The sequence below is a fragment of the Hemitrygon akajei genome, chromosome 24, assembly GCF_048418815.1.
Source record: "Hemitrygon akajei chromosome 24, sHemAka1.3, whole genome shotgun sequence".
Lineage (NCBI taxonomy): Eukaryota > Metazoa > Chordata > Chondrichthyes > Myliobatiformes > Dasyatidae > Hemitrygon > Hemitrygon akajei.
Window position 1 is genome coordinate 39,538,289 of NC_133147.1, and position 18,080 is coordinate 39,556,368.

Sequence of the window (18,080 nt, forward strand, 5' to 3'; positions counted from 1 at the left end):
TCAGACCCCAGACTGTGTGATGGGACAGTGTGGAGGGAGCTGTACTCCATGTCAGACCCCAGACTGTGTGATGGGACAGTGTGGAGGGAGATTCACTCTGTGTCTGACCCCGGGAGTGTGTGATGGGACAGTGTGGAGGGAGATTCACTCTGTGTCTGACCCCGGGAGTGTGTGATGGGACAGTGTGGAGGGAGATTCACTCTGTGTCTGACCCCAGGACTGCATGATGGGACGGTGTGGAGGGAGCTTTACTCCATGTCAGACCCCAGACTGTGTGATGGGATAGTGTGGAGGGAGATTCACTCCGTGTCTGACCCCGGGAGTGTGTGATGGGACGGTGTGGAGGGAGATTCACTCCGTGTCTGACCCCGGGAGTGTGTGATGGGACGGTGTGGAAGGAGATTCACTCCGTGTCTGACCCCGGGAGTGTGTGATGGGACGGTGTGGAGGGAGATTCACTCCGTGTCTGACCCCGGGAGTGTGTGATGGGACGGTGTGGAGGGGGTTTCACTCGGTGTCTTACCCCGGGAGTGTGTGATGGGACGGTGTGGAGGGAGATTCACTCCGTGTCTGACCCCGGGAGTGTGTGATGGGACGGTGTGGAGGGAGATTCACTCTGTGTCTGACCCCGGGAGTGTGTGATGGGACGGTGTGGAGGGAGATTCACTCCGTGTCTGACCCCGGGAGTGTGTGATGGGACTGTGTGGAAGGAGTTTCACTCTGTGTCTGACCCCGGGAGTGTGTGATCGGACGGTGTGGAGGAGATTCACTCTGTGTCTGACCCCGGGAGTGTGTGATCGGACAGTGTGGAGGGAGCTTCACTCTGTGTCTGACCCCGGGAGTGTGTGATGGGACGGTGTGGAGGGAGCTTTACTCTGTGTCAGACCCCAGACTGTGTGATGGGACAGTGTGGAGGGAGCTTTACTCCGTGTCAGAACCCAGACTGTGTGATGGGACAGTGTGGAGGGAGATTCACTCTGTGTCTGACCCCGGGAGTGTGTGATGGGACGGTGTGGAGGGAGATTCACTCCGTGTCTGACCCCGGGAGTGTGTGATGGGACGGTGTGGAGGGAGATTCACTCCGTGTCTGACCCCGGGAGTGTGTGATGGGACGGTGTGGAGGGAGATTCACTCCGTGTCTGACCCCGGGAGTGTGTGATGGGACGGTGTGGAGGGAGATTCACTCCGTGTCTGACCCCGGGAGTGTGTGATGGGACGGTGTGGAGGGAGATTCACTCCGTGTCTGACCCCGGGAGTGTGTGATGGGACGGTGTGGAGGGAGATTCACTCCGTGTCTGACCCCGGGAGTGTGTGATGGGACGGTGTGGAGGGAGATTCACTCCGTGTCTGACCCCGGGAGTGTGTGATGGGACGGTGTGGAGGGGGTTTCACTCCCTGTCTTACCCCGGGAGTGTATGATGGGACGGTGTGGAGGGTGATTCACTCCGTGTCTGACCCCGGGAGTGTGTGATGGGACGGTGTGGAGGGAGATTCACTCCGTGTCTGACCCCGGGAGTGTGTGATGGGACGGTGTGGAGGGAGATTCACTCCGTGTCTGACCCCGGGAGTGTGTGATGGGACGGTGTGGAGGGAGATTCACTCCGTGTCTGACCCCGGGAGTGTGTGATGGGACGGTGTGGAGGGAGATTCACTCCGTGTCTGACCCCGGGAGTGTGTGATGGGACGGTGTGGAGGGAGATTCACTCCGTGTCTGACCCCGGGAGTGTGTGATGGGACGGTGTGGAGGGAGATTCACTCCGTGTCTGACCCCGGGAGTGTGTGATGGGACGGTGTGGAGGGAGATTCACTCCGTGTCTGACCCCGGGAGTGTGTGATGGGACGGTGTGGAGGGAGATTCACTCCGTGTCAGACCCCGGGAGTGTGTGATGGGACGGTGTGGAGGGTGCTTCACTCCGTGTCAGACCCCGGGAGTGTGTGATGGGACGGTGTGGAGGGAGCTTCACTCCGTGTCAGACCCCGGGAGTGTGTGATGGGACGGTGTGGAGGGAGCTTCACTCCGTGTCTGACCCCGGGAGTGTGTGATGGGACGGTGTGGAGGGAGCTTCACTCCGTGTCTGACCCCGGGACTGTGTGATGGGACGGTGCGGAGGGAGATTCACTCCGTGTCAGACCCCGGGACTGTGTGATGGGACGGTACGGAGGGAGATTCACTCCGTGTCTGACCCCGGGAGTGTGTGATGGGACGGTGTGGAGGGAGCTTTACTCTGTGTCAGACCCCGGACTGTGTGATGGGACATTGTGGAGGGAGCTGTACTCCATGTCAGACCCCAGACTGTGTGATGGGACAGTGTGGAGGGAGATTCACTCTGTGTCTGACCCCGGGAGTGTGTGATGGGACAGTGTGGAGGGAGATTCACTCTGTGTCTGACCCCAGGACTGCATGATGGGACGGTGTGGAGGGAGCTTTACTCCATGTCAGACCCCAGACTGTGTGATGGGATAGTGTGGAGGGAGATTCACTCCGTGTCTGACCCCGGGAGTGTGTGATGGGACTGTGTGGAAGGAGTTTCACTCTGTGTCTGACCCCGGGAGTGTGTGATCGGACGGTGTGGAGGGAGATTCACTCTGTGTCTGACCCCGGGAGTGTGTGATTGGACGGTGTGGAGGGAGCTTCACTCTGTGTCTGACCCCGGGAGTGTGTGATGGGACGGTGTGGAGGGAGCTTTACTCTGTGTCAGACCCCAGACTGTGTGATGGGACAGTGTGGAGGGAGCTTTACTCCGTGTCAGACCCCAGACTGTGTGATGGGACAGTGTGGAGGGAGATTCACTCCGTGTCTGACCCCGGGAGTGTGTGATGGGACTGTGTGGAAGGAGTTTCACTCTGTGTCTGACCCCGGGAGTGTGTGATCGGACGGTGTGGAGGGAGATTCACTCTGTGTCTGACCCCGGGAGTGTGTGATTGGACAGTGTGGAGGGAGCTTCACTCTGTGTCTGACCCCGGGAGTGTGTGATGGGACGGTGTGGAGGGAGCTTTACTCTGTGTCAGACCCCAGACTGTGTGATGGGACAGTGTGGAGGGAGCTTTACTCCGTGTCTGACCCCGGGAGTGTGTGATGGGACGGTGTGGAGGGAGATTCACTCCGTGTCTGACCCCGGGAGTGTGTGATGGGACGGTGTGGAGGGAGATTCACTCCGTGTCTGACCCCGAGAGCGTGTGATGGGACGGTGTGGAGGGAGATTCACTCCGTGTCTGACCCCGGGAGTGTGTGATGGGACGGTGTGGAGGGAGATTCACTCCGTGTCTGACCCCGGGAGTGTGTGATGGGACGGTGTGGAGGGGGTTTCACTCCGTGTCTTACCCCGGGAGTGTGTGATGGGACGGTGTGGAGGGGGTTTCACTCGGTGTCTTACCCCGGGAGTGTGTGATGGGACGGTGTGGAGGGAGATTCACTCCGTGTCTGACCCCGGGAGTGTGTGATGGGACGGTGTGGAGGGAGATTCACTCTGTGTCTGACCCCGGGAGTGTGTGATGGGACGGTGTGGAGGGAGATTCACTCCGTGTCTGACCCCGGGAGTGTGTGATGGGACGGTGTGGAGGGAGCTTCACTCCGTGTCTGACCCCGGGAGTGTGTGATGGGACGGTGTGGAGGGAGATTCACTCCGTGTCTGACCCCGGGACTGTGTGATGGGACGGTGCGGAGGGAGATTCACTCCGTGTCAGACCCCGGGACTGTGTGATGGGACGGTGCGGAGGGAGATTCACTCCGTGTCTGACCCCGGGAGTGTGTGATGGGACGGTGTGGAGGGAGCTTTACTCTGTGTCAGACCCCGGACTGTGTGATGGGACATTGTGGAGGGAGCTGTACTCCATGTCAGACCCCAGACTGTGTGATGGGACAGTGTGGAGGGAGATTCACTCTGTGTCTGACCCCGGGAGTGTGTGATGGGACAGTGTGGAGGGAGATTCACTCTGTGTCTGACCCCAGGACTGCATGATGGGACGGTGTGGAGGGAGCTTTACTCCATGTCAGACCCCAGACTGTGTGATGGGATAGTGTGGAGGGAGATTCACTCCGTGTCTGACCCCGGGAGTGTGTGATGGGACTGTGTGGAAGGAGTTTCACTCTGTGTCTGACCCCGGGAGTGTGTGATCGGACGGTGTGGAGGGAGATTCACTCTGTGTCTGACCCCGGGAGTGTGTGATTGGACGGTGTGGAGGGAGCTTCACTCTGTGTCTGACCCCGGGAGTGTGTGATGGGACGGTGTGGAGGGAGCTTTACTCTGTGTCAGACCCCAGACTGTGTGATGGGACAGTGTGGAGGGAGCTTTACTCCGTGTCAGACCCCAGACTGTGTGATGGGACAGTGTGGAGGGAGATTCACTCCGTGTCTGACCCCGGGAGTGTGTGATGGGACTGTGTGGAAGGAGTTTCACTCTGTGTCTGACCCCGGGAGTGTGTGATCGGACGGTGTGGAGGGAGATTCACTCTGTGTCTGACCCCGGGAGTGTGTGATTGGACAGTGTGGAGGGAGCTTCACTCTGTGTCTGACCCCGGGAGTGTGTGATGGGACGGTGTGGAGGGAGCTTTACTCTGTGTCAGACCCCAGACTGTGTGATGGGACAGTGTGGAGGGAGCTTTACTCCGTGTCTGACCCCGGGAGTGTGTGATGGGACGGTGTGGAGGGAGATTCACTCCGTGTCTGACCCCGGGAGTGTGTGATGGGACGGTGTGGAGGGAGATTCACTCCGTGTCTGACCCCGAGAGCGTGTGATGGGACGGTGTGGAGGGAGATTCACTCCGTGTCTGACCCCGGGAGTGTGTGATGGGACGGTGTGGAGGGAGATTCACTCCGTGTCTGACCCCGGGAGTGTGTGATGGGACGGTGTGGAGGGGGTTTCACTCCGTGTCTTACCCCGGGAGTGTGTGATGGGACGGTGTGGAGGGGGTTTCACTCGGTGTCTTACCCCGGGAGTGTGTGATGGGACGGTGTGGAGGGAGATTCACTCCGTGTCTGACCCCGGGAGTGTGTGATGGGACGGTGTGGAGGGAGATTCACTCTGTGTCTGACCCCGGGAGTGTGTGATGGGACGGTGTGGAGGGAGATTCACTCCGTGTCTGACCCCGGGAGTGTGTGATGGGACTGTGTGGAAGGAGTTTCACTCTGTGTCTGACCCCGGGAGTGTGTGATCGGACGGTGTGGAGGAGATTCACTCTGTGTCTGACCCCGGGAGTGTGTGATCGGACAGTGTGGAGGGAGCTTCACTCTGTGTCTGACCCCGGGAGTGTGTGATGGGACGGTGTGGAGGGAGCTTTACTCTGTGTCAGACCCCAGACTGTGTGATGGGACAGTGTGGAGGGAGCTTTACTCCGTGTCAGAACCCAGACTGTGTGATGGGACAGTGTGGAGGGAGATTCACTCTGTGTCTGACCCCGGGAGTGTGTGATGGGACGGTGTGGAGGGAGATTCACTCCGTGTCTGACCCCGGGAGTGTGTGATGGGACGGTGTGGAGGGAGATTCACTCCGTGTCTGACCCCGGGAGTGTGTGATGGGACGGTGTGGAGGGAGATTCACTCCGTGTCTGACCCCGGGAGTGTGTGATGGGACGGTGTGGAGGGAGATTCACTCCGTGTCTGACCCCGGGAGTGTGTGATGGGACGGTGTGGAGGGAGATTCACTCCGTGTCTGACCCCGGGAGTGTGTGATGGGACGGTGTGGAGGGAGATTCACTCCGTGTCTGACCCCGGGAGTGTGTGATGGGACGGTGTGGAGGGAGATTCACTCCGTGTCTGACCCTGGGAGTGTGTGATGGGACGGTGTGGAGGGAGATTCACTCCGTGTCTGACCCCGGGAGTGTGTGATGGGACGGTGTGGAGGGGGTTTCACTCCCTGTCTTACCCCGGGAGTGTGTGATGGGACGGTGTGGAGGGTGATTCACTCCGTGTCTGACCCCGGGAGTGTGTGATGGGACGGTGTGGAGGGAGATTCACTCCGTGTCTGACCCCGGGAGTGTGTGATGGGACGGTGTGGAGGGAGATTCACTCCGTGTCTGACCCCGGGAGTGTGTGATGGGACGGTGTGGAGGGAGATTCACTCCGTGTCTGACCCCGGGAGTGTGTGATGGGACGGTGTGGAGGGAGATTCACTCCGTGTCTGACCCCGGGAGTGTGTGATGGGACGGTGTGGAGGGAGATTCACTCCGTGTCTGACCCCGGGAGTGTGTGATGGGACGGTGTGGAGGGAGATTCACTCCGTGTCTGACCCCGGGAGTGTGTGATGGGACGGTGTGGAGGGAGATTCACTCCGTGTCTGACCCCGGGAGTGTGTGATGGGACGGTGTGGAGGGAGATTCACTCCGTGTCTGACCCCGGGAGTGTGTGATGGGACGGTGTGGAGGGAGATTCACTCCGTGTCAGACCCCGGGAGTGTGTGATGGGACGGTGTGGAGGGTGCTTCACTCCGTGTCAGACCCCGGGAGTGTGTGATGGGACGGTGTGGAGGGAGCTTCACTCCGTGTCAGACCCCGGGAGTGTGTGATGGGACGGTGTGGAGGGAGCTTCACTCCGTGTCTGACCCCGGGAGTGTGTGATGGGACGGTGTGGAGGGAGATTCACTCCGTGTCTGACCCCGGGACTGTGTGATGGGACGGTGCGGAGGGAGATTCACTCCGTGTCAGACCCCGGGACTGTGTGATGGGACGGTGCGGAGGGAGATTCACTCCGTGTCTGACCCCGGGAGTGTGTGATGGGACTGTGTGGAAGGAGTTTCACTCTGTGTCTGACCCCGGGAGTGTGTGATCGGACGGTGTGGAGGGAGATTCACTCTGTGTCTGACCTCGGGAGTGTGTGATTGGACAGTGTGGAGGGAGCTTCACTCTGTGTCTGACCCCGGGAGTGTGTGATGGGACGGTGTGGAGGGAGCTTTACTCTGTGTCAGACCCCGGACTGTGTGATGGGACATTGTGGAGGGAGCTGTACTCCATGTCAGACCCCAGACTGTGTGATGGGACAGTGTGGAGGGAGATTCACTCTGTGTCTGACCCCGGGAGTGTGTGATGGGACAGTGTGGAGGGAGATTCACTCTGTGTCTGACCCCAGGACTGCATGATGGGACGGTGTGGAGGGAGCTTTACTCCATGTCAGACCCCAGACTGTGTGATGGGATAGTGTGGAGGGAGATTCACTCTGTGTCTGACCCCGGGAGTGTGTGATGGGACGGTGTGGAGGGAGATTCACTCCGTGTCTGACCCCGGGAGTGTGTGATGGGACGGTGTGGAGGGAGATTCACTCCGTGTCTGACCCCGGGAGTGTGTGATGGGACGGTGTGGAGGGAGATTCACTCCGTGTCTGACCCCGGGAGTGTGTGATGGGACGGTGTGGAGGGAGATTCACTCCGTGTCTGACCCCGGGAGTGTGTGATGGGACGGTGTGGAGGGAGATTCACTCCGTGTCTGACCCCGGGAGTGTGTGATGGGACGGTGTGGAGGGGGTTTCACTCCGTGTCTTACCCCGGGAGTGTGTGATGGGACGGTGTGGAGGGAGATTCACTCCGTGTCTGACCCCGGGAGTGTGTGATGGGACGGTGTGGAGGGAGATTCACTCTGTGTCTGACCCCGGGAGTGTGTGATGGGACGGTGTGGAGGGAGATTCACTCCGTGTCTGACCCCGGGAGTGTGTGATGGGACTGTGTGGAAGGAGTTTCACTCTGTGTCTGACCCCGGGAGTGTGTGATCGGACGGTGTGGAGGGAGATTCACTCTGTGTCTGACCCCGGGAGTGTGTGATTGGACAGTGTGGAGGGAGCTTCACTCTGTGTCTGACCCCGGGAGTGTGTGATGGGACGGTGTGGAGGGAGCTTTACTCTGTGTCAGACCCCAGACTGTGTGATGGGACAGTGTGGAGGGAGCTTTACTCCGTGTCAGACCCCAGACTGTGTGATGGGACAGTGTGGAGGGAGATTCACTCTGTGTCTGACCCCGGGAGTGTGTGATGGGACGGTGTGGAGGGAGATTCACTCCGTGTCTGACCCCGGGAGTGTGTGATGGGACGGTGTGGAGGGAGATTCACTCCGTGTCTGACCCCGGGAGTGTGTGATGGGACGGTGTGGAGGGAGATTCACTCCGTGTCTGACCCCGGGAGTGTGTGATGGGACGGTGTGGAGGGAGATTCACTCCGTGTCTGACCCCGGGAGTGTGTGATGGGACGGTGTGGAGGGAGATTCACTCCGTGTCTGACCCCGAGAGCGTGTGATGGGACGGTGTGGAGGGAGATTCACTCCGTGTCTGACCCCGGGAGTGTGTGATGGGACGGTGTGGAGGGGGTTTCACTCCGTGTCTGACCCCGGGAGTGTGTGATGGGACGGTGTGGAGGGTGATTCACTCCGTGTCTGACCCGGGGAGTGTGTGATGGGACGGTGTGGAGGGTGATTCACTCTGTGTCTGACCCCGGGAGTGTGTGATGGGACGGTGTGGAGGGAGATTCACTCTGTGTCTGACCCCGGGCGTGTGTGATGGGACGGTGTGGAGGGAGCTTTACTCTGTGTCTGACCCCAGACTGTGTGATGGGACGGTGTGGAGGGAGCTTTACTCTGTGTCAGACCCCAGACTGTGTGATGGGACAGTGTGGAGGGAGATTCACTCTGTGTCTGACCCCAGGACTGCATGATGGGACGGTGTGGAGGGAGCTTTACTCCATGTCAGACCCCAGACTGTGTGATGGGATAGTGTGGAGGGAGATTCACTCCGTGTCTGACCCCGGGAGTGTGTGATGGGACGGTGTGGAGGGAGATTCACTCCGTGTCTGACCCCGGGAGTGTGTGATGGGACGGTGTGGAGGGAGATTCACTCCGTGTCTGACCCCGGGAGTGTGTGATGGGACGGTGTGGAGGGAGATTCACTCCGTGTCTGACCCCGGGAGTGTGTGATGGGACGGTGTGGAGGGAGATTCACTCCGTGTCTGACCCCGGGAGTGTGTGATGGGACGGTGTGGAGGGAGATTCACTCCGTGTCTGACCCCGGGAGTGTGTGATGGGACGGTGTGGAGGGGGTTTCACTCCGTGTCTTACCCCGGGAGTGTGTGATGGGACGGTGTGGAGGGAGATTCACTCCGTGTCTGACCCCGGGAGTGTGTGATGGGACGGTGTGGAGGGAGATTCACTCCGTGTCTGACCCCGGGAGTGTGTGATGGGACGGTGTGGAGGGAGATTCACTTCGTGTCTGACCCCGGGAGTGTGTGATGGGACTGTGTGGAAGGAGTTTCACTCTGTGTCTGACCCCGGGAGTGTGTGATCGGACGGTGTGGAGGGAGATTCACTCTGTGTCTGACCCCGGGAGTGTGTGATCGGACAGTGTGGAGGGAGCTTCACTCTGTGTCTGACCCCGGGAGTGTGTGATGGGACGGTGTGGAGGGAGATTCACTCCGTGTCTGACCCCGGGAGTGTGTGATGGGACGGTGTGGAGGGAGATTCACTCCGTGTCTGACCCCGGGAGTGTGTGATGGGACGGTGTGGAGGGAGATTCACTCCGTGTCTGACCCCGGGAGTGTGTGATGGGACGGTGTGGAGGGAGATTCACTCGGTGTCTGACCCCGGGAGTGTGTGATGGGACGGTGTGGAGGGAGATTCACTCCGTGTCTGACCCCGGGAGTGTGTGATGGGACGGTGTGGAGGGAGATTCACTCCGTGTCTGACCCCGGGAGTGTGTGATGGGACGGTGTGGAGGGAGATTCACTCCGCCTCTGACCCCGGGAGTGTGTGATGGGACGGTGTGGAGGGAGATTCACTCCGCGTCTGACCCCGGGAGTGTGTGATGGGACGGTGTGGAGGGAGATTCACTCCGCGTCTGACCCCGGGAGTGTGTGATGGGACGGTGTGGAGGGAGATTCACTCCGCGTCTGACCCCGGGAGTGTGTGATGGGACGGTGTGGAGGGAGATTCACTCCGCGTCTGACCCCGGGAGTGTGTGATGGGACGGTGTGGAGGGAGATTCACTCCGTGTCTGACCCCGGGAGTGTGTGATGGGACGGTGTGGAGGGAGATTCACTCCGTGTCTGACCCCGGGAGTGTGTGATGGGACGGTGTGGAGGGAGATTCACTCCGTGTCTGACCCCGGGAGTGTGTGATGGGACGGTGTGGAGGGAGATTCACTCCGTGTCTGACCCCGGGAGTGTGTGATGGGACGGTGTGGAGGGAGATTCACTCCGTGTCAGACCCCGGGAGTGTGTGATGGGACGGTGTGGAGGGTGCTTCACTCCGTGTCAGACCCCGGGAGTGTGTGATGGGACGGTGTGGAGGGAGCTTCACTCCGTGTCAGACCCCGGGAGTGTGTGATGGGACGGTGTGGAGGGAGCTTCACTCCGTGTCTGACCCCGGGAGTGTGTGATGGGACGGTGTGGAGGGAGATTCACTCCGTGTCTGACCCCGGGACTGTGTGATGGGACGGTGCGGAGGGAGATTCACTCCGTGTCAGACCCCGGGACTGTGTGATGGGACGGTGCGGAGGGAGATTCACTCCGTGTCTGACCCCGGGAGTGTGTGATGGGACTGTGTGGAAGGAGTTTCACTCTGTGTCTGACCCCGGGAGTGTGTGATCGGACGGTGTGGAGGGAGATTCACTCTGTGTCTGACCCCGGGAGTGTGTGATTGGACAGTGTGGAGGGAGCTTCACTCTGTGTCTGACCCCGGGAGTGTGTGATGGGACGGTGTGGAGGGAGCTTTACTCTGTGTCAGACCCCAGACTGTGTGATGTGACAGTGTGGAGGGAGCTTTACTCCGTGTCAGACCCCAGACTGTGTGATGGGACAGTGTGGAGGGAGATTCACTCTGTGTCTGACCCCGGGAGTGTGTGATGGGACAGTGTGGAGGGAGATTCACTCTGTGTCTGACCCCAGGACTGCATGATGGGACGGTGTGGAGGGAGCTATACTCCATGTCAGACCCCAGACTGTGTGATGGGATAGTGTGGAGGGAGATTCACTCTGTGTCTGACCCCGGGAGTGTGTGATGGGACGGTGTGGAGGGAGATTCACTCCGTGTCTGACCCCGGGAGTGTGTGATGGGACGGTGTGGAGGGAGATTCACTCCGTGTCTGACCCCGGGAGTGTGTGATGGGACGGTGTGGAGGGAGATTCACTCCGTGTCTGACCCCGGGAGTGTGTGATGGGACGGTGTGGAGGGAGATTCACTCCGTGTCTGACCCCGGGAGTGTGTGATGGGACGGTGTGGAGGGAGATTCACTCCGTGTCTGACCCCGGGAGTGTGTGATGGGACGGTGTGGAGGGAGATTCACTCCGTGTCTGACCCCGGGAGTGTGTGATGGGACGGTGTGGAGGGGGGTTTCACTCCGTGTCTTACCCCTGGAGTGTGTGATGGGACGGTGTGGAGGGAGATTCACTCCGTGTCTGACCCCGGGAGTGTGTGATGGGACGGTGTGGAGGGAGATTCACTCTGTGTCTGACCCCGGGAGTGTGTGATGGGACGGTGTGGAGGGAGATTCACTTCGTGTCTGACCCCGGGAGTGTGTGATGGGACTGTGTGGAAGGAGTTTCACTCTGTGTCTGACCCCGGGAGTGTGTGATGGGACGGTGTGGAGGGAGATTCACTCTGTGTCTGACCCCGGGAGTGTGTGATTGGACAGTGTGGAGGGAGCTTCACTCTGTGTCTGACCCCGGGAGTGTGTGATGGGACGGTGTGGAGGGAGCTTTACTCTGTGTCAGACCCCAGACTGTGTGATGGGACAGTGTGGAGGGAGCTTTACTCCGTGTCAGAACCCAGACTGTGTGATGGGACAGTGTGGAGGGAGATTCACTCTGTGTCTGACCCCGGGAGTGTGTGATGGGACGGTGTGGAGGGAGATTCACTCCGTGTCTGACCCCGGGAGTGTGTGATGGGACGGTGTGGAGGGAGATTCACTCCGTGTCTGACCCCGGGAGTGTGTGATGGGACGGTGTGGAGGGAGATTCACTCCGTGTCTGACCCCGGGAGTGTGTGATGGGACGGTGTGGAGGGAGATTCACTCCGTGTCTGACCCCGGGAGTGTGTGATGGGACGGTGTGGAGGGAGATTCACTCCGTGTCTGACCCCGGGAGTGTGTGATGGGACGGTGTGGAGGGAGATTCACTCCGTGTCTGACCCCGGGAGTGTGTGATGGGACGGTGTGGAGGGAGATTCACTCCGTGTCTGACCCCGGGAGTGTGTGATGGGACGGTGTGGAGGGAGATTCACTCCGTGTCTGACCCCGGGAGTGTGTGATGGGACGGTGTGGAGGTGGTTTCACTCCGTGTCTTACCCCGGGAGTGTGTGATGGGACGGTGTGGAGGGTGATTCACTCCGTGTCTGACCCCGGGAGTGTGTGATGGGACGGTGTGGAGGGAGATTCACTCCGTGTCTGACCCCGGGAGTGTGTGATGGGACGGTGTGGAGGGAGATTCACTCCGTGTCTGACCCCGGGAGTGTGTGATGGGACGGTGTGGAGGGAGATTCACTCCGTGTCTGACCCCGGGAGTGTGTGATGGGACGGTGTGGAGGGAGATTCACTCCGTGTCTGACCCCGGGAGTGTGTGATGGGACGGTGTGGAGGGAGATTCACTCCGTGTCTGACCCCGGGAGTGTGTGATGGGACGGTGTGGAGGGAGATTCACTCCGTGTCTGACCCCGGGAGTGTGTGATGGGACGGTGTGGAGGGAGATTCACTCCGTGTCTGACCCCGGGAGTGTGTGATGGGACGGTGTGGAGGGAGATTCACTCCGTGTCTGACCCCGGGAGTGTGTGATGGGACGGTGTGGAGGGAGATTCACTCCGTGTCAGACCCCGGGAGTGTGTGATGGGACGGTGTGGAGGGTGCTTCACTCCGTGTCAGACCCCGGGAGTGTGTGATGGGACGGTGTGGAGGGAGCTTCACTTCGTGTCTGACCCCGGGAGTGTGTGATGGGACTGTGTGGAAGGAGTTTCACTCTGTGTCTGACCCCGGGAGTGTGTGATGGGACGGTGTGGAGGGAGCTTTACTCTGTGTCAGACCCCAGACTGTGTGATGGGACAGTGTGGAGGGAGCTTTACTCCGTGTCAGAACCCAGACTGTGTGATGGGACAGTGTGGAGGGAGATTCACTCTGTGTCTGACCCCGGGAGTGTGTGATGGGACGGTGTGGAGGGAGATTCACTCCGTGTCTGACCCCGGGAGTGTGTGATGGGACGGTGTGGAGGGAGATTCACTCCGTGTCTGACCCCGGGAGTGTGTGATGGGACGGTGTGGAGGGAGATTCACTCCGTGTCTGACCCCGGGAGTGTGTGATGGGACGGTGTGGAGGGAGATTCACTCCGTGTCTGACCCCGGGAGTGTGTGATGGGACGGTGTGGAGGGAGATTCACTCCGTGTCTGACCCCGGGAGTGTGTGATGGGACGGTGTGGAGGGAGATTCACTCCGTGTCTGACCCCGGGAGTGTGTGATGGGACGGTGTGGAGGGAGATTCACTCCGTGTCTGACCCCGGGAGTGTGTGATGGGACGGTGTGGAGGTGGTTTCACTCCGTGTCTTACCCCGGGAGTGTGTGATGGGACGGTGTGGAGGGTGATTCACTCCGTGTCTGACCCCGGGAGTGTGTGATGGGACGGTGTGGAGGGAGATTCACTCCGTGTCTGACCCCGGGAGTGTGTGATGGGACGGTGTGGAGGGAGATTCACTCCGTGTCTGACCCCGGGAGTGTGTGATGGGACGGTGTGGAGGGAGATTCACTCCGTGTCTGACCCCGGGAGTGTGTGATGGGACGGTGTGGAGGGAGATTCACTCCGTGTCTGACCCCGGGAGTGTGTGATGGGACGGTGTGGAGGGAGATTCACTCCGTGTCTGACCCCGGGAGTGTGTGATGGGACGGTGTGGAGGGAGATTCACTCCGTGTCTGACCCCGGGAGTGTGTGATGGGACGGTGTGGAGGGAGATTCACTCCGTGTCTGACCCCGGGAGTGTGTGATGGGACGGTGTGGAGGGAGATTCACTCCGTGTCTGACCCCGGGAGTGTGTGATGGGACGGTGTGGAGGGAGATTCACTCCGTGTCTGACCCCGGGAGTGTGTGATGGGACGGTGTGGAGGGAGATTCACTCCGTGTCAGACCCCGGGAGTGTGTGATGGGACGGTGTGGAGGGTGCTTCACTCCGTGTCAGACCCCGGGAGTGTGTGATGGGACGGTGTGGAGGGAGCTTCACTCCGTGTCAGACCCCGGGAGTGTGTGATGGGACGGTGTGGAGGGAGCTTCACTCCGTGTCTGACCCCGGGAGTGTGTGATGGGACGGTGTGGAGGGAGATTCACTCCGTGTCTGACCCCGGGACTGTGTGATGGGACGGTGCGGAGGGAGATTCACTCCGTGTCAGACCCCGGGACTGTGTGATGGGACGGTGCGGAGGGAGATTCACTCCGTGTCTGACCCCGGGAGTGTGTGATGGGACTGTGTGGAAGGAGTTTCACTCCGTGTCTGACCCCGGGAGTGTGTGATCGGACGGTGTGGAGGGAGATTCACTCTGTGTCTGACCCCGGGAGTGTGTGATTGGACAGTGTGGAGGGAGCTTCACTCTGTGTCTGACCCCGGGAGTGTGTGATGGGACGGTGTGGAGGGAGCTTTACTCTGTGTCAGACCCCAGACTGTGTGATGTGACAGTGTGGAGGGAGCTTTACTCCGTGTCAGACCCCAGACTGTGTGATGGGACAGTGTGGAGGGAGATTCACTCTGTGTCTGACCCCGGGAGTGTGTGATGGGACAGTGTGGAGGGAGATTCACTCTGTGTCTGACCCCAGGACTGCATGATGGGACGGTGTGGAGGGAGCTATACTCCATGTCAGACCCCAGACTGTGTGATGGGATAGTGTGGAGGGAGATTCACTCTGTGTCTGACCCCGGGAGTGTGTGATGGGACGGTGTGGAGGGAGATTCACTCCGTGTCTGACCCCGGGAGTGTGTGATGGGACGGTGTGGAGGGAGATTCACTCCGTGTCTGACCCCGGGAGTGTGTGATGGGACGGTGTGGAGGGAGATTCACTCCGTGTCTGACCCCGGGAGTGTGTGATGGGACGGTGTGGAGGGAGATTCACTCCGTGTCTGACCCCGGGAGTGTGTGATGGGACGGTGTGGAGGGAGATTCACTCCGTGTCTGACCCCGGGAGTGTGTGATGGGACGGTGTGGAGGGAGATTCACTCCGTGTCTGACCCCGGGAGTGTGTGATGGGACGGTGTGGAGGGAGATTCACTCCGTGTCTGACCCCGGGAGTGTGTGATGGGACGGTGTGGAGGGAGATTCACTCCGTGTCTGACCCCGGGAGTGTGTGATGGGACGGTGTGGAGGGAGATTCACTCCGTGTCTGACCCCGGGAGTGTGTGATGGGACGGTGTGGAGGTGGTTTCACTCCGTGTCTTACCCCGGGAGTGTGTGATGGGACCGTGTGGAGGGTGATTCACTCCGTGTCTGACCCCGGGAGTGTGTGATGGGACGGTGTGGAGGGAGATTCACTCCGTGTCTGACCCCGGGAGTGTGTGATGGGACGGTGTGGAGGGAGATTCACTCCGTGTCTGACCCCGGGAGTGTGTGATGGGACGGTGTGGAGGGAGATTCACTCCGTGTCTGACCCCGGGAGTGTGTGATGGGACGGTGTGGAGGGAGATTCACTCCGTGTCTGACCCCGGGAGTGTGTGATGGGACGGTGTGGAGGGAGATTCACTCCGTGTCTGACCCCGGGAGTGTGTGATGGGACGGTGTGGAGGGAGATTCACTCCGTGTCTGACCCCGGGAGTGTGTGATGGGACGGTGTGGAGGGAGATTCACTCCGTGTCTGACCCCGGGAGTGTGTGATGGGACGGTGTGGAGGGAGATTCACTCCGTGTCTGACCCCGGGAGTGTGTGATGGGACGGTGTGGAGGGAGATTCACTCCGTGTCAGACCCCGGGAGTGTGTGATGGGACGGTGTGGAGGGTGCTTCACTCCGTGTCAGACCCCGGGAGTGTGTGATGGGACGGTGTGGAGGGAGCTTCACTCCGTGTCAGACCCCGGGAGTGTGTGATGGGACGGTGTGGAGGGAGCTTCACTCCGTGTCTGACCCCGGGAGTGTGTGATGGGACGGTGTGGAGGGAGATTCACTCCGTGTCTGACCCCGGGACTGTGTGATGGGACGGTGCGGAGGGAGATTCACTCCGTGTCAGACCCCGGGACTGTGTGATGGGACGGTGCGGAGGGAGATTCACTCCGTGTCTGACCCCGGGAGTGTGTGATGGGACTGTGTGGAAGGAGTTTCACTCTGTGTCTGACCCCGGGAGTGTGTGATCGGACGGTGTGGAGGGAGATTCACTCTGTGTCTGACCCCGGGAGTGTGTGATTGGACAGTGTGGAGGGAGCTTCACTCTGTGTCTGACCCCGGGAGTGTGTGATGGGACGGTGTGGAGGGAGCTTTACTCTGTGTCAGACCCCAGACTGTGTGATGTGACAGTGTGGAGGGAGCTTTACTCCGTGTCAGACCCCAGACTGTGTGATGGGACAGTGTGGAGGGAGATTCACTCTGTGTCTGACCCCGGGAGTGTGTGATGGGACAGTGTGGAGGGAGATTCACTCTGTGTCTGACCCCAGGACTGCATGATGGGACGGTGTGGAGGGAGCTATACTCCATGTCAGACCCCAGACTGTGTGATGGGATAGTGTGGAGGGAGATTCACTCTGTGTCTGACCCCGGGAGTGTGTGATGGGACGGTGTGGAGGGAGATTCACTCCGTGTCTGACCCCGGGAGTGTGTGATGGGACGGTGTGGAGGGAGATTCACTCCGTGTCTGACCCCGGGAGTGTGTGATGGGACGGTGTGGAGGGAGATTCACTCCGTGTCTGACCCCGGGAGTGTGTGATGGGACGGTGTGGAGGGAGATTCACTCCGTGTCTGACCCCGGGAGTGTGTGATGGGACGGTGTGGAGGGAGATTCACTCCGTGTCTGACCCCGGGAGTGTGTGATGGGACGGTGTGGAGGGAGATTCACTCCGTGTCTGACCCCGGGAGTGTGTGATGGGACGGTGTGGAGGGAGATTCACTCCGTGTCTGACCCCGGGAGTGTGTGATGGGACGGTGTGGAGGGAGATTCACTCCGTGTCTGACCCCGGGAGTGTGTGATGGGACGGTGTGGAGGGAGATTCACTCCGTGTCTGACCCCGGGAGTGTGTGATGGGACGGTGTGGAGGGAGATTCACTCCGTGTCTGACCCCGGGAGTGTGTGATGGGACGGTGTGGAGGGAGATTCACTCCGTGTCTGACCCCGGGAGTGTGTGATGGGACGGTGTGGAGGGAGATTCACTCCGTGTCAGACCCCGGGAGTGTGTGATGGGACGGTGTGGAGGGTGCTTCACTCCGTGTCAGACCCCGGGAGTGTGTGATGGGACGGTGTGGAGGGAGCTTCACTCCGTGTCAGACCCCGGGAGTGTGTGATGGGACGGTGTGGAGGGAGCTTCACTCCGTGTCTGACCCCGGGAGTGTGTGATGGGACGGTGTGGAGGGAGATTCACTCCGTGTCTGACCCCGGGACTGTGTGATGGGACGGTGCGGAGGGAGATTCACTCCGTGTCAGACCCCGGGACTGTGTGATGGGACGGTGCGGAGGGAGATTCACTCCGTGTCTGACCCCGGGAGTGTGTGATGGGACTGTGTGGAAGGAGTTTCACTCTGTGTCTGACCCCGGGAGTGTGTGATCGGACGGTGTGGAGGGAGATTCACTCTGTGTCTGACCCCGGGAGTGTGTGATTGGACAGTGTGGAGGGAGCTTCACTCTGTGTCTGACCCCGGGAGTGTGTGATGGGACGGTGTGGAGGGAGCTTTACTCTGTGTCAGACCCCAGACTGTGTGATGGGACAGTGTGGAGGGAGATTCACTCTGTGTCTGACCCCGGGAGTGTGTGATGGGACAGTGTGGAGGGAGATTCACTCTGTGTCTGACCCCAGGACTGCATGATGGGACGGTGTGGAGGGAGCTATACTCCATGTCAGACCCCAGACTGTGTGATGGGATAGTGTGGAGGGAGATTCACTCTGTGTCTGACCCCGGGAGTGTGTGATGGGACGGTGTGGAGGGAGATTCACTCTGTGTCTGACCCCGGGAGTGTGTGATGGGAC